Raw genomic sequence first — 17,166 nt, 5'->3', positions numbered from 1 at the left:
TTTTACCTATACTAAGTTTCTGTAAATATCAAGAGCTTTTTCTACTCCATTGGACAATTGGCCCACTTCCATTACCTTCCATTTCTTGATTATAGTAATTTTTGAAAAATGTCTTAATTACCCTCCCTCCCAATTTCAAAAGCATAGAAGACAACATTCTTATGAGGCTGAAAGCCAAACAGGCTTATAGTCCTATAACCTAAAGCCAGGAAACTGTAAAACCCCTCTTGACTAGTGATAACTAGCTTTCATATTTCAAAAGGCAATATGCCATGAAAACTGTAAAAAAAAAAAAAAATGCAGATGAGGCATGTCCTGCATATTAGGAGGCTGTGAGCCTGGCTTTTTCTTTAAGGACATTGGCAAATGTAACTGTATAGTACAAATGGACTCCCAAGGCTCCTGGCTTTAAATCATTGGAAGACCAGTTATTTGTAAGAAGTATAAAATAGTGTATCTTTCAATAGAAATGCACGTAAAAAAAAAGTTTTATGTATTGATCTATTGATGAAAAGGCTGATAGGAACCTAACCCTGTATTTCCCTGAGGAGCCTTCATTCCATATTAGCTAACTCAGTGTTTATAGCAACTTTATAGAACATAACTATAACAAATAACAAGGGTAAACTGAAATGTTTTATCTCTAGTTGATTTTGAGCCATCCCTTCTCTCTTCTCTAGATTCGCTAGATATGTATAGGCCTAGCATTTTATTTAATTGGAGTTCATTATGTTTCTGAATCTAAGGATTCTTAGCTTTTGTTAATTTTGATAAATTCTCAATCTTTTCAGATATTCCCTTTCTCTTATTTTCCCCATTCAGGATTACAATTACATGTAACTTGACCTTCTCCATCTTTCTTCTTTTACACATTTTTTTCCTTCTGTTGCATCCTGGGTAATTTCAGCTATTCAGTATTCTAACACCTCCTTCCTTCCCTTTTCACTGTTTCTAATCTGTTTTCCTAATCTGAGTTTTCGTGTTGATTAATGTCTTGAAGTTCTACTTTATCTTATTTTTTTGTGTACTTAATGATTTTAACAATACTTAGTCCTATTTCTACTTTTTCCAATATGGTAGCCTCTAGCCACATGTAGCTATTCAGCACGTGAAATAGAGCTAGTCTGAATTGAAAAGTACTAAAAGTGTGAAATGCCCACTGATCTCAAAGATGTAGTATTTAAAAATGTCTAATTTCATTCATTGTATGTTGAAATAGTTATGCTTGGCGTGAATTTTCTAGTCATTATTTTGTTCCTTTGCTTTATTTATTTATTTTTTGTTTCAAGTTTTTATGTAAATTCTAGTTAACATATAGTGTACTATTGGTTTCAGGGGTAGAATTTAGTAATTTATAACTTTGATATAACAGGTAGTGCTCATCACAACTAGTGCTGTCCTTAGTACCTATCTGACCCATTAGTCCAGCCCCCGTTCACCTCCCCTTCTGCTTGGAGTGAAATTATATTAAAATCTTACCTGTTTACTTTTAATGAAACTACTAATAAATTTAAAATATGTACCTTACATTATATTTATTAGGCAGAGCTGGTCTATAACCTGAAAATCTATTAGCTCAAATGCTTAGCAATCTTATTCTGCTCTTTATTGTTTCCACTAACCCATATTTATGGTGATTTATTTCCTCAGATGTCTTGTGGTCTGTGGTTCTTAGCATGTTTTCCTGCCTATTGTGTTAACTACTTCATGTTACTCAGTTTGTGGTACCCCAGCCAAGTAAAAATAGTGTAAATCTTAATCTTAATCCTTGTGCTGACAGGACAGTGGCTACAAACTCCCAGAGGAGACCTTCATCCATACATATGGCTCTAGTCAGGGCAAATAACTTTTAGGTGACCTTTTCTATTGAGCACATTTTCTTAATCCATTTTCATTGTATAGTTCTTTATTGGGTTCTAATCTATCCAGGATTTTCAGCTCAAACACAGATTCTTAACATACTGCTTTGTTTCCTGGCCTCATACTGTCCTCAAAACGCAAGCTTTTTTTTTTTTTTTTTTTTTTTTTTTTTTTTTTTTTTTTTTTTTTTTTTTTTTTTTAATACCAAGATGAATGCCTCCAGAGTAAGGGCATTATCACTAGCTGACTATTTTTAAAACCAGTTGTCTCCTTGTTTTCGGTTCCTACTGATTTCCTTTTCTTAATTTCAAGCTCCTATTCATTTATAAGAATGTCTTACAGTGTATATAATATTTTAAGTGCTTTCTACTGGAAAGAATTTTATATAATCTTAGGCTATCATGCTATAAGCAAAAGCCTTTGTAGTTATTTATCTATTAGGTATTTGATCCATCAAATCTGTCTAATGTTGATATATATTAAAATCACCCATATTAATTGCCTTTTGTGATGCCTGTCTTTCATTAAAATGACTTTTCCATATATTTCTTTAGGAGGCCACAAGTTTATTTCTCATAGCTTAATCAGAAATTGTGCTTTTTATCACATTTTTCTAACCTTCAAGTCTATCACTTTCATATTATCTTTTTAGTTTTTTTTCTTTTTTAAATTGTATTTATTCATGAGAGATGCAGAGAGAGAGAGAGAGAGAGAGAGAGAGAGAGAGGGGCAGAGACCTTGGCAGAGGGAGAAGCAGGCTCCATGCAGGGAGCCCAACATGGGTCTCGATCAGAGAACCCCAGGATCATGCCCTGAGCCAAGAGCAGGTGCTCAACCACTAAGCCACCCATGCACCTCTCATATTATCTTGCTCATCCTTATTGCTTGGCATCTACTTGCCCATCCTTTTATTTTGAAATAGCTTTGGCTTTAAATATGTATCTTAGAAACTATGGTTCAGTTTGTAGCACACAACTTTGAAGCTTATCCAGACTGAGGCCCTGAATCCTATTGAATACAAAAGAAAAAAATACTTTGGTAATGACATGCAACTTTAGATGTCTCAATAAAAAGGGATAAGAACTAAAATAATGGAGGAGAGTTGAGATTATACATAAAACTCAAGGAATAGGATGACAAAGGGATAATGCATCCTCATTGTTATCTTAAACAATATTCCATCATCTTTCAAGCTGATAACAAATATTTCCATTGTTAGGACAACAAGTCTGATCCTCTTATAGCCTGTCATCCGTCATCTTGGAGCCTTTCTTTACTTGATAAACTATTTAGTGAATAGAAGCTGCTATGTTCTATAGATAAGAATTGAAGGGAAAATATTATCATTTCCTCCAAACTGGTGCCTAAAGTTGTAATAGAAATTTCTAGTTTCTGTTCTCAAATTACTGTTCAGAAAACTTTCAGAAGTCTTGTCAGTCTCAGCCTCAATCAATTTTAAATCTTGTTTTAGGTTCTGAATTTTTGTTTGCTTCTCACTTTGTATAAAGGGAATGAGCTAAGAACAGAGTTCTGATGGGTTGCTCTCTTGATTAGGAGCTATTATCTTGACCTAACATGTGCCAAAATTTACCTAATAACTTTGGAATAACCTTTGACAGCCAAGAACTGTGCCATGCATCCTAGAAAACTTTCTCCCCCCTGTTCTACTATTCCCTACCCCTGCAGTAAATAGGGATGATTAAAGAAGGAAAAATTATATTTACCAAGTGGGATCCAAGCTAAGCTGACTACTTTCCCTCACACTGAAAATTGTTGCACTAAGAATTTCTATGGGGTACCATTACTTACTCCACCACTGCCATTATTGAGGCCTGTCTGTGTTTAAACATTTGATGCAACATGTCATGTAGCTATACTGAAATTATATGGAGGTATTTACCAATATAGGATATCGGTAATACTTCCTCTAGAAGTAAAGATTGATGTACTAAAATATTGAATCCATATTAGTTCATTAAAGCAGTAAGACATTCTTGAGATTAATTTGGGATGAAATCGTGAGAAAGGAATGACATTGAAACTTAATACCATCCACCACCTGCACGCTTTGCCCTTCATAGGCTTCCCTTTTCCCCAGGATTTGTTGCCAAACTACATTTTATCTGGGCAAATACTACTAGGTTTTTACCAATTAATACAAATCCATCAAATTTTCTTAGTACACTGAAAACCACTTTTTCTACATCAGAGTCTCTTGGAGTTATAGGCAGACCTATAAAAGTATAATGTGTTTCATTCATTAATGATCCCCTAAGTGTCAAGTACAGTGTCTGAAATATGAGACATTCAATAAATTTTTATGTTAGTGGAGACATGAATGTTTTTATGTAGTTATTTATGACCAAAGGGAAATGATGTCCAGGACATCTGGCCTGCATTGCACTGAAACCTGTGGTAAAACATTTTTCTCTGAGCAATAGTAACTTCCCTGTCTAGATACTTGTATATATCTCTGGGTAAGGATTATGTTCCCTAGATTAAGTACAGTTCTGTTCTGTTCAATCAGGTATTAAATTCTGCCCACCTAATTTAACCCCTAAATCTAATACTATACCTGGCAATTAGATACATAAGTGAGAGCATATATTAATACAAGATAAAGACAGTATCAAAATCAGTTAGTGCTTGGAATATCGATAATCCAAGGTAATTCTCACTTTGTTAAAAAAAAAAAAAAAGTGGGTCTCATTTGAATGCCAAGTGTTGATTCCTTTCTTAAAAATCGGTGTATTATATGAATGAACATGCAAAGAAGAGTTCTTATTTGAGAAAGTGCCTTAAGAAAGGGCTAAATACAGGAACGCCCAGATGGCTCAGGGGTGGAGCATCTGCTTTCGGCCCAGGGCGTGATCCTGGATTTCTGGAATCGAGTTCCACATCAGGTTCCCTGCATGGAGCCTGCTTCTCCCTCTGCCTGTGTCTCTCGTGAATAAATAAATAAAATCTTAAAGGGGGGGGGGGGGCGCTAAATACAGACCAGGCCTTTGTCCATGTGGTGAGACCTATGAAGGGGTAGTAACCAGGTGTTTAAGATGTAGGCAAAGAACTAGCAGGAATAACGTCAGAAGTGTTGGACAGAGGGACCCCCTGCAGGGAGCCTGACACTGTATTAGGTTTTTGAAGAGATTAATGTTACTTAATCCTTTTCCTCAAAGAAGTCACTGCCAGGGATATTTGACTATGAACCTGAAAGAAATCAGTTTATTGCTAATATACAATCCTTAGATTTTTTTTTTTAATGTCCTATCTTAAATTGTCTACATTTTGAGGATGATATCAGCCTAGTTTATTCATCCTGAACTATTGAAAACCTTTGATATTTATGAAGAATAGTGTGTGTGTGTGTGTGTGTGTGTGTGTGTGTACACAAAATTCTAAACTTTGGTGTGAATGTCAACATAGTTTTGATTAGCTGTATGACAATAAAAAAGCACTGGACTTCAGAAGTCGTAGAAAGATGCTGTGTTATCTTCAATTGGCCACATTAATATAAAGATTTGGCTAAATTATCTATTAAATAAAACTTCGTAATTCTACATTTGGGATGTCCTCAAGACCTAATCCATTTTGATTATGAATTGTCCAAGTCTGTTACTGTAAAGCATTAACATTCTCTTTCCTGTGTCTGTGTGAGGAAATTCTCTGTACAGTTTCTAGCATAATCACAAGGTTCTTTATTGAAACTGGAAAGAACACCCCTTGCACAGAAGTTCGGGGGCTGTTAAGGATTTTCTCCACACCACTGACCCATGCTTACAAACAACCATCTCGCGGGCAGTAACTAGCCCATCCAGGGCGGAGGACCCTGGCTTTGGAAGTTTATCAGTCTAGAGGTGGAAAGTTGGCGAGCTGTGATTACAAATCAGAAATATCTTCAGCAGAATAGGAAAATCTCCACACTTTTCTAGGACGTGGAAGTGTTGACCAGACTCTCATCCTCTTAAACAGATATGCAGTCCTGTCTGACTGGGGCAGCTCCGGGGGAATTGAGTGCTTCTCTGAGCACAAAGAACTTTGATTAATACAGAAAATAAATATCAGCTTCTAGGGGATGTCAATGCTGGTCTTTAGATCTTTATCACTCAAATATAGAAGTCAAATTCAAAATAGTATTAACAATTCTGACTTCTGAATTTATCATACTTCCCACATATATTGGTTTATTGCTTCAGTGAGACTTGGATATTTGTAAGGACAGAAAATAACAATTTTTAAGAAACTGGCAAAATTAAAGTTAAAATTGAAGATGACTGGGTTGCTCAGGGGTTGAGCATCTGCCTTTGGCTCCTGGGATCAAGTCCTGCATCAGGCTTCCCAGAGGAACCTGCTTCTCCCTCTGCCTATGTTTCTGCCTCACTCTGTGTGTCTCTCAATGAATGAATGAATGAATGAATAAATAAATAAATAAAAATATTTAGTTAAATTCAATTCTAACTTTTTAAAAAGTTTATTGGACAAGGTAGAAAATTGAAATTGTCCGTGTTACACTAAACACCATTAGGTTTACCTTTTTTTTTCCTTTTCTGCACATGGAATTGTAAGAGTTGGATTTTTTTTTTTAAGATTTTATTTATTTATTCATGAGAGACCCCAAGACAGGCAGAGACACAGGCAAAGGGAGAAGCAGGCTCCATGCAGGGAGCCCAATGTGGGACTCGATCTCAGGTCTCTAGGATCACACCCTGGGCCAAGGCGGCACTAAACCACTGAGCCATCTGGGCTGCCCTAAGAGTTGGATTGATGAATCCTCCTCCTATGCTACTGGTAGCACATAATTAACTACAGCTTTATCTTCATCTCATTTATCTCAATTTGCCTTCCCTTCCCTTCTCCAACCCATGGACACTCACTATCTTGTATTTGATGTGTCCTTCTAAGACCTTCTACGTACTTGCCCTTTAAATATAGCATTTTGTGTATGTCACATGAGCTTAACACTTCATTAATTTCCAATCAACATTGTTCTTGACTCATGAGGTAAGAAATGTATATCCATTCCTTTCCTAATATATATGAAGATTATTTTGAAATTTTTAATGTCTTATGGATTTTGATTTTGATCTCTTTGCTGTATATTCCATACTTTTCCTAATGCACTGCTTAATTTTTCACATAGCATAAAAAACATCTAATTTAATCAAACCTGGACTTTTTCTTATATGGTTGGTGTGGTCTTTCATTTTCCTAATCCCTGACAACTCTAAGATCATAAAGATCTCCTTCCAGATTTTCTTATAGTTTTAAAGTTACTGTATCTCTTTTATTTGAGCACACAACACTTCAAGATGAATACTATTATGTCTGCTACATAGATGAGGAGAAAGAGGGCAAACTCGAAGTGGTAATTAGACACTACTTTTGTTTGTTGTGCACATCTCAACATTTTAACAAGTAATACAGAGATGTGTCTACATGATCACAATAAAGCTATGTGACACACACGCGCTCTGTACATCATTGCCTTCAAAATCCCATATAGTTACAGGCACAGAAAAATAAAATTTCTGAATGTAAATAAATAGTAAAGATTTGTGTTATGCCTGGAAATGAACTTACCTAACCTGTTCTTATAACTATTATTCCAATCATATAAAAATCATCGTTTTTGGAAAGGCTTAGAAAATTTTCAGCCAGAAATAAAAGGCCAGTAAGTCTTTATAATCAGCACACATACTTGTCTAGGCATTTTGAGAAATACGTTCCCAAAATAATTATGCATAAACAATCAAAATTGGAGGAGAAGCATAAAATTCTATCTGAAGTAATTTATATACACTTAAGGTGTTTTTACTTACCTAAATACATTTACTCATAAAATGTGAATGATACTTTACAATTTATGAAATACTATATTTTTCATTCTCTTATAAACAATGAGGTATTTTTTTCAACTGACATGAGAAAGATAACTTTCTGAGTGCTAATGTAACCTATTCAAAGTCACACAGCTTTTAAAAGGTGGAGGCAAGTATTGAAGCCAAACTGGTAACAACCCCTTGGTTTTGTTTTGTTTGGTGTTTTCCCCCCCTACCGTAAGCCTTTCTCCATTGCATTAGACATTTTAAGCGTAGGCTAGAAATAGTACAACTTTGTGTTAAAGTAAAACAAAGGTGTGCTAATCTCAGAATTTCCTGAATGTGATTAAAAAACTTTCAAAGAGCAAATATAACTTCCACTTAACTACAGTTATTACGTAAGGAAAGTTGAGAAACACATTTGCCATTTAATGAGTTGGAAAGCAGGAGAATGACATTTTTGTTCTAGATGTACAAAAGTATAGGTGTAATTAACTTCTATATAAGGATGCCGTGTTTTAGGAAATATTTTTTTCTATTAACATACACCTATGAAAGAGTAAGTTCAGAGTACCTGTTTAACTTTTAAGAATAGCAGTGACCATGAGTTCTCCCTTTCTTAGTATTACTAGCAAGAGTCAAACCCCTGGAATAGTAAGATTGAAACACTTATGTCTTTAAGTTGCTCTATTGTCTAACACTTAACCTTGGTCATTTATTCAGTCATTTGGAGTCAGATACTGTAACAGATGTTCTCTCTGGAGAGTAGATATCTGGCAACTCTTTTATGTGAACCAATGTAACTCAACCTTCTGTAACTAAATAATATTTAGGTATTGATTGGCCATTAATTCAATAATCAGGATTTTCCAAATCTCACCCATTTTGGTTATCACCATCTTGGTATTTGCTGAGTACCATTTCTGCTATTATTTCTCATACATGTTACAATGAAGATGCTAACTTTTAACGTGTCTGCCCATGCCTGACCTAGAATCATTTTACTTGCAATTGCAAAAACACCAGCCACATATTTTGGAAACTCTAGAGTTGTAGGTTTTTTGCTCTGCTTTTAAAGGTTCCTGGTTGCAGCAGAATTTAACCCTACATATTTCTCTTACAACTAACCATTAATCATGGCCAAATTACCACCTTGGTAGCAGCAAGACTTTGACAGAGTTGTTATATCTAGTCTTTCAATATTCAGTACCCGTATTTAATAATGAAAACAAGATGGATTATTGCTTGTTACATGTGACGGGGATGATGAAATAAGAATTATCCTAGCTATTTACTACTTCTAAAAGAAGAAATGTGATGGGAAATAAAACTGCTCAATGTGATACTTTAGAAAGGTTGATCAACAGCACCTCATAAAAGTGTCCATTGGAAATGCCTGAAATAATTCTTCCCAAATGCATTTACTTTAATGTTACTTGTAGGATATAAAACTTTTACGCTTTTATTCTGTGCAAAATTTCCCAATATTTTATTAAAAGTGATTCTATGATCTGGGCTTTGGCATGGAAATAATTTTATTCCTGCTTTCTGAAGTTGGCTCACACAATCAATATAAGAGTTGAGAAAAGTGCTACTTAATGTCCTGATTTGTGACCTCTCATTAAATAAAGTATTATGATCCAACTTCCATAGGAAACAGAGCAGCATTACTGAAAGTATGGTGAATAATAAAAGTAATATTTAGCTAATTTATATATTAGGAGAAAGGAAACAAAAACAACTGAACAGATTAAAAATCCATAGGAGAATGTAACTTGAGAAGTGTCTAAAACCTAAATAAATATAGATTTTTAAAGCATTAATTTTAATGCATTCAACAAAATTTAGCACTTACCATATGTTAGGCAATGTTCTAGATTTAGGGGCTAGAACGGTAAAAAAAAAAATCAGGAAAAAAACCTTATTCTTGTTAAAGATTACATCTAGTTTATGGAAACCTATACTAAACTAAGGAAATAAAAATAAACCAGAGTAAAAGATAGGGATGCAGGGACAAAGTGAGCACTGTGATTTATAAAAGGATCTGGAAAGTCCTTACTAGGACAACTATGTAGGGCAAGCTTTTATGGGAGTGGACCTTTAATATCTGGAGGAATAGTATTCCTGGAAATGGAAAAAACACGTGGAAATTTCCTCAGGTAAGTATGTACCACGGATATTTGAGGAAGTGTCAGAAGCTGGAATAGCTGGTGAGCAGTAGAGAGAGGAATGGGAGAAAGATCACACAGACCTCTTAAAATATCACAAACCTTTTGCTTTTACTCTGAGATGGGAAACCTGAAGAGTTTTGAGCAGGAGAGAAAGTCTGATGCTGCTCAATCAGTATCACTTTGGCTACTGTGTTCAGGTGGATAAGGGTGTTAGGCCAGTTAGAAAGCTATTTTCGATAATCTAGGTAAGAAACTTCATGATTTGCACCAGGAAGATATTAATGGACACACTGTGGATATATTTTGAAGATATAACCAAGAGGATTTGCTAGCCAGTTGAATATAAAGTAGAAAAAGAAGTTAATTAAATATCAGGTTTTTGGCCTAAGAAATCGGAAGTTTCCATAAAATGAAAGGACAGAGATTGTGGGAGAAACCTACTTGGAGAAGATGACTTTCCATCTTGGACATGGTAAATTTAAGATGACTCCAAGTAAGAATGTCTAGTCAGCAATTAGGTGGAGGGATCTGTAGCTCAGGGGGAGGTGCTAGTTGAAGATAAGTTACTATACTGGTTACATTGAAATGTTACTTGAAGCCATAAACATGGATAAGACCCTCTAGGGTCTAGATATTCAGTTAGGGAAAAAAAATCAGACTAAAAGCAACTATTGGTTTTAGTAATATGGAAAAGTTCTAACTAGCGTGGATTTAAGATAGAAAGGTATACATGGCACATAGATAACCCTTTTTTTAAAAAAGTTTTTTTTTTTTAAGATTTTGAGAGCAAGTGAGAACACAAGCAGGAGGGAGGAGCACCATATTGATATCCTTTATAAAATCGATAGGGAAGCAGAGTCCTAGAGGCAGCTGCACAAAGCAGAGCAGTGAACCAAGCAGCTGAAGTACGGATCTAGTGTGGGAGGATGATGGAGAAGCTCAGGAGCCAGAGACCTAGGGGCAGAACTAACCAAAACCAGAAAGAGTAGCCAAGCTGAAGAGGCAATGAAAGTTCCCTCTTCCCATTGTGTACTTATTAAAAAAAAAAAAAAAAAAGAGAGATGTAAAGAGCAAGGTTAAAGATTCTTGAATTTCTATCATGAGTCAACTGTCTGATGAAGTAAAAAGCTCATGCATATTAGAAATAATTCAAGATGTCAGTGAACAACTTGCCTATAGGTGAAACTGTCTCTTTTTGCTTAACTGTTCCATGTGATTAAGTAGAGGATGTGCTATGCATTTCCACTGAGAGCTACTAAGCTAGCATTTGCCAAATGGAAAAGCACTTAGAGAAAGTGATTAACAGTGGTGATGGGTAGTGGATGATGGGAGATTCTCATAGCCATTATCATCTTTATGAATGCTTAACAAAACATTTGAAGGCTTTCTCTCTTCAAAACCATGTTTTCCACTCTATTTTTGAAGCAAGAGTATGTTCCTAAATTTTTTTCCCCCTCAAATGATTGGGAGAAAATTGGCTTAGCCCTCCTCTAAAACCAAAAACAAACACCACACACACAAGAACAATTGCATTTATACAACTTCTACTAATATACAACCTACAATCTAATTGTAAAGAGTGCTAAAAACATTAACAAATTCAGTACAAAAATACACAAGCCAATTCATGATAAAAAGTCTTAGCAAGCTAGGAATATAGGGGGACTCCCTTAATACAGTGAAGAATATCTCCCAAAAAAACCCTAGCATTAATGCCATACTTGTGAGAAACTAAAATCCCCACTAAGCTAAGGAACAAGGCGAAGATGTTCCATCTCAATAGTCCTTTTCAACATCATACTGGAAGACCTACCTAACATAGTAGGACAAAAGGAAATAAATAATAAAAATGAGATGGAAAAGAAAAGTGTCTTTATAGATGACCTAGTTGTGCATGTAGAAAATCCAGAAGAATCCATAAACTTCTGAAACTAATAAGCAATTATAATAAAGTTGCAGGATATTAGGTTAATCTACAAGTCTGCAGCTTTCCCATATACTGATAAGGAATAATTATAATTTGAAACTAAAAACACAATACCAGGGGCACCTGGGTGGCTCAGTGGTTGAGCATCTGCCTTGGATCAGGTCATGATCCCAGGGTTCTGGAATCACATCTTGCTTGCATCGAGTTCCCTGAGGGGAGGCTGCTTCCTATGTCTCTGCCTCTCTGTGTCTTTCATGAATAAATGACTAACCTTTTTAAAAAAAATCACAATATCATTTACATTAGCACCAAAAATACTGGAGTATAAATCTAATAAAAATATAGACCTAAAAATATGTCTATAACAAGATAACTACTCTGTGCTCAGCTCAGAGTCTGCATGTGTTTCTCTCTCTCTCTCCTTCGGCTCCTTGCCCCTGCACACTCTCTCACAGGCATGCACATTCTCAAATCGTAAAAAAAAAAAATAAAAATAAATAAAAAATAAAAAATAAAAATTCTTAGAAATGGCATGGAAAATCTGGATGGCCTTGGGTTTGGCAATGACTGTTTAAACACAATACCAAAATCATCTATGAAATAGAAGTTGTACTTAAAGAAGTTCTCTGTGAAAGACACTATGTGAAGAATGAAAAGACCAATATTATTTTAAGATTTTATTTTAGGTTTTTGCAGCGACTAACCAGAAGGAAATAAACTTGACTTAAAAGTACTTGAATTCTTACCATGTTGTTTGTTTCATATCTACTTTCAAATTTCAATAGTCAAACTATTTTTTTCCTGGCAAAAGTATTATGTAAAAAGTCATCCCAAACTCTTCAAGGTCCTGTTTATGCTTTCTATAAGCACAAGAAAAAAATTCCATTCTGAAATTAGAAATGCATTGTTGCAATTTGCTTTTTTTGCTTCTTACACATCAAATCTCAATAGATTTCTCACCTGCATCTCCAAGTGGTTTCCTTGTTTTATTTACAGTGTTTAACACAAGTAAAGGAGACTTGATATCACTCATAGCCTTTTCTGTGCTTAAAAGTGCTTTTGAATCTCTTTGGTGTATTTTTGCCCTTGATGGGCTACACTAACGTATCGCTCAAAGCTGCCCTTTGTGGAATGCGTGTTTATGTGTACAAAAAGGAACTTCTTTAGAATTTCTATTGTGAACCCCCAAAACTTGTAACTTCAACTAGGATTTAACTTTTTCATTAGGATGTTTCCTTACCATCAAACTTGAGAAAAAGCTTCAAGGTAATGATGAACCTACATGAGCAAGATCTAATTGTAGGGTAAGATTGCTTTGGGACCTGTATGAACTGTAAGAAGGAGAAAGGAGTGAGGGAACTGGAGGGGAAGCGTGAAAGATACTGGGGAAACACCTTTTCTTTTTTCTTATTCAAAACGGACCAAAATGACTATTACTAAGGTCCTTAAAAAAAAAAAAAAAAAAAAAGGGAAACTTAGAGACTCGAAATTTCAGTGCTGGATTGTGAGGTCAGCACTTATGTGTACTGCCGTCCCTGTGTTTCACTTTTAGCAAAGGGTTTCCGTTAACTTTTAAAGAGAAGAGTCCCATTATCAGGGATTCAAAAGCCACCCAGTTATAAAGAAAAGACAGAGAAAAAACTTGGCCTTAGAAAACATTTTTTGACTTCTAGTTAGGGATAGTGTATACTCCTTAAATTTTGATAAATCCATAGAAGTTATTTATTCCTGGGCCGCTTTTGGACCTACTGTTAGCTCCTGAAGGGTTTTGGATGTTTTTAAAATCCTTTTTCTGCATTTATATCAAAGTGATGTTGCTTCTCCTTTTGTGCATCTCACTATTAAAGGATATTCACCTCAATAGTATGGAAAACTAGCAATTAAAAATTCCTAGATCAGGATCCGAGATAACGGTTTCCTCATTTAAACCACTTTATTTCATTTTATTTGCATCATATAAGTCTTAAAAGAATTTAACTTTTAGAGCATGCTGGTGAGTGGGGGGGGGGAGGCAGAGCAAGAGGGAGAGAATCCCAAGCCCACTGCCCACTGAATGCGGGCCTGGCCCAGGACTCCATCCCAGGACCCTGAGATCTTGATCTGAACGGAAATCAAGGGTCTGCTGCTTAACCCGACTGAGCCACCCGGGCGCTCCCAGCCACTTTATTTTAAAATTGCCTATAGCCCAGACCTACTTCAAGTGCATTTAGTTTGTAGAAATACTAAAAGTCACCAATACTTGAATTTTAAAATCAAATGTGCTCCAAATTTTCCTATGAAAGAAATGGTCCACATACATCCTCAAAATGGACCTGGTCTCCCCCCAAGTGAGTGATGCCTTTGCGGGGAAATCGCCTTCTCCTCCAATGTTTCTCTCCCTCACTGGCCATGAGTTAATTTGTCCTAAAATGCAGTGAGCTCTGCTTCAGTAACTTCCACCCTGCAAAGTAAATGAAAATTTTCAGTGTAACGGGCAGGAATTTTGCCACCAATCATCTCTTCGTATTAATTGGATTTGCAAAATGAAATTCCTGCATAGCCTAATGAGAATAATATGCTAAAAACCTCATTGAACTCTTCAGGCAGACAGGCTTCACTAGACAAAGGACGGAAAACCCTTGCTACTCCTCGCACTCTGGGCCCTCTAATCAGCAGCGTGCACGGCAGCGATGTGCCTGGATGCCCGTTCTTTTCACTTTGGGTTAGACGTGTATTGAAAGAGAAAAATAGGGCCCGTGCTCCCCTTATTTATCAATGAGATAAATACTTCACTATTCCAGTGCATGAGACTCTGGAAAATCAACATAATTCATGAATATTTCTCTCTTTAAAGTTGTGATGAATAACTTTATGTAGTTTACCATATTAGAAACTTATATCAGCCAATACATTTTTAATCGTAAAAAATACTGCTTCTTGGGCAACACAGAGGTCTAGATCCAGCACGTATCCTCACAAAAATGCGCAACAGCGTTATCCTTGTGTTATGTCATTCACACTGTTTTATGCTCAATGTATGTGAAATAAACTATTTTGTTGTGGAATCTCCAGTTGCAGATTTTAAGGACCTTTTGGGCAAATTTAAAGCCTGCATTTCTGCAACATTCATAAGACTGAAAAATAAGTGAATTTGTGCCTGTATGTTAGGCAGTGTTTTAGTAGCCCATGCTTAATCACTTACTGGAATTACCCATCAGTGAATCCTGAGCAAATCTCCAAACAATTACTTTGAAGTTCCCATGCTAAGCCCTTTAGGCCTATTTATAAGGCTGCAGACATGAACGGTGTCTAGTAGTTGTGGTCCTGAGTCTGTTGGGAGATGAAGACACACAAAGCAAATATTCGTGACCTAATATAGCACATATGAAGTGCTGTTGAGATAGAGAATTGCACCTTTTGAATGTAGGAAATTCTAGATAAATTATATTAAATGGAAGGTATTGTTCAATTGCAAATGAGAAATAGGTGCTTCATGAAGGTAGTGAAAATGTTTCATCATTGAGTGACATGCATGGACGCTCTCAGCATGTGTTTTAAATTAGGACCGCAACTTGACAAAATCTTTCCTGGCATAGAAACAGTATTTCCAAATTATTAAAACCAAACCAGGAGGGTAAAAATCATAAAAGTTGAAGATGATGAAATTAATAGAACAAGAAGTTTTTGCTTTGGAGTAACAGAATTGGCAGTTAGCAAACGAGTACATGAACGAACATTTTGCACACATTTTTTCCCATAAAATTATTTGGTGGTCAGAAGGCCACAGAAAGGCCTTCTCCACCTGGTCCTCCCACCTCTGTGTGGTGGGGCTCTTCTTTGGCAGTGCCACTGTCATGTACATGGCCCCCTAATCCAACCACCCAGAGGAGCAGCGGAAGATTCTTTCCCTATTTTATAGCCTTTTCAATCCTATGCTGAACCCACTGACCTACAGTCTGAGGAACACAGAGGTCAAGGGTGCCCTGAGGAGAGCCTTATACAGGCAGAGGCATATATGAGGGATGGGGAAAATCAAAATGCTTGGTGCACTTTGCTCCCCATGAAATATGGTAGATGGCATTTTTCACCTTATGCTATAATAGATGCCACATTAAAATGAGTGTTTAGGTCTAAAATAATCTAATCTGAGGCCATAGAGACTTTAGAAAATAAAAAAGATGAATACCTTCATGCCTGTGGGTATGCAAGGTTCTTGGATCTCTGGAAAAAACACAAGACACAAAATTAGACTTGATAGAGATTAGGTTTAAAAAAAAAAAAAAAACCTACAAAACAGGCAAAGCAGTAATTACGACCTCCCATTTAAGATAATAAAACTTAAGCTAAGACACTTTAAAACAAAATTGACCAAAGTCACATAGGCAGTGAGTGACTGGTTAGGGACCCAAATGTGTCTTTTACTATCAAAGGCGGCCACTTTCTACCACATCATACCTCTTTTCCCTGTATCTCGCTCATGGATTCAAATTTCAAGGTGTCTGGAGAGAGAAAAAAAAATGTGTTTAAGACAGATAAGTGAGAATTGGAAACCCTATTTTACCTTGAAACATATTGCAAAATCCCATGTCAAAACCAGGGCTGGTTCTTTGCGTAGATACAGAATGGAAGAGTGTATAGTATACTTCAGCATCAAAATGAGCCCCTGATAATTGACCATGAAACAACCCATTTCCCTCTAAGCAGAGAACCATAGAATTGGAAAACAGTAATTGTAACTGCGTAAATCCTTGAGTTTTTTCTTAATCTTCCTCCAGTGAACAAATTCATTTATCAGATTAGTCCTGCTAATATTCTCTTAACAGGCTCAGAAAGCCCAGCAGTGATGGAATCCAGTTCATTAACCACAAGATCTACTGAGGGTCTCAGTGATGGACTAGGAGTGAGCGAGCAGTGGGAAGGCCATATTGTGTCCCAGACTGGAAGAGGACAACCTAGCAAGGTATCCCCGAATGGGACCAGGGCATTACCAAGAGCAAGTGCTGATGATAGAAAGGCAGAAGAAGGTTGGGAAGAAAGGGCAAAGCTGGACAAATTGTTAGCTAGGTGATTTCATGTATGCCCAACCACACGTAAGATGTGAAAAACGAGTGCAGGCAACAGAACATTCTGAGCAAAGGATCATAAAATAGAATATTCTTTGGGTTAAAGAAGCCATGAATCAATTATGCTTTGTTAGGTAAGCCACAGTGGATAATGTCTGAAATCAATCAATTAATTGTGAAATCTCCCCGGTATCATAGTTCCTCAAGCCAGACCAGAACCAAGGTTAGCAAGGGTTAACCAATGGATTGCCTTGCTGGCAAGGTACCTTTTGAGGTTAAACCACAAACACTATATTAAAAAAAAAAAAAAATTGACAATGATGACAAGGAAGTCAAGAATAGGTTGTATT

This window comes from Canis lupus, chromosome 21 (genome assembly GCF_048164855.1).
Source record: "Canis lupus baileyi chromosome 21, mCanLup2.hap1, whole genome shotgun sequence".
Lineage (NCBI taxonomy): Eukaryota > Metazoa > Chordata > Mammalia > Carnivora > Canidae > Canis > Canis lupus.
Note: the sequence above shows the minus strand (reverse complement) of the source record.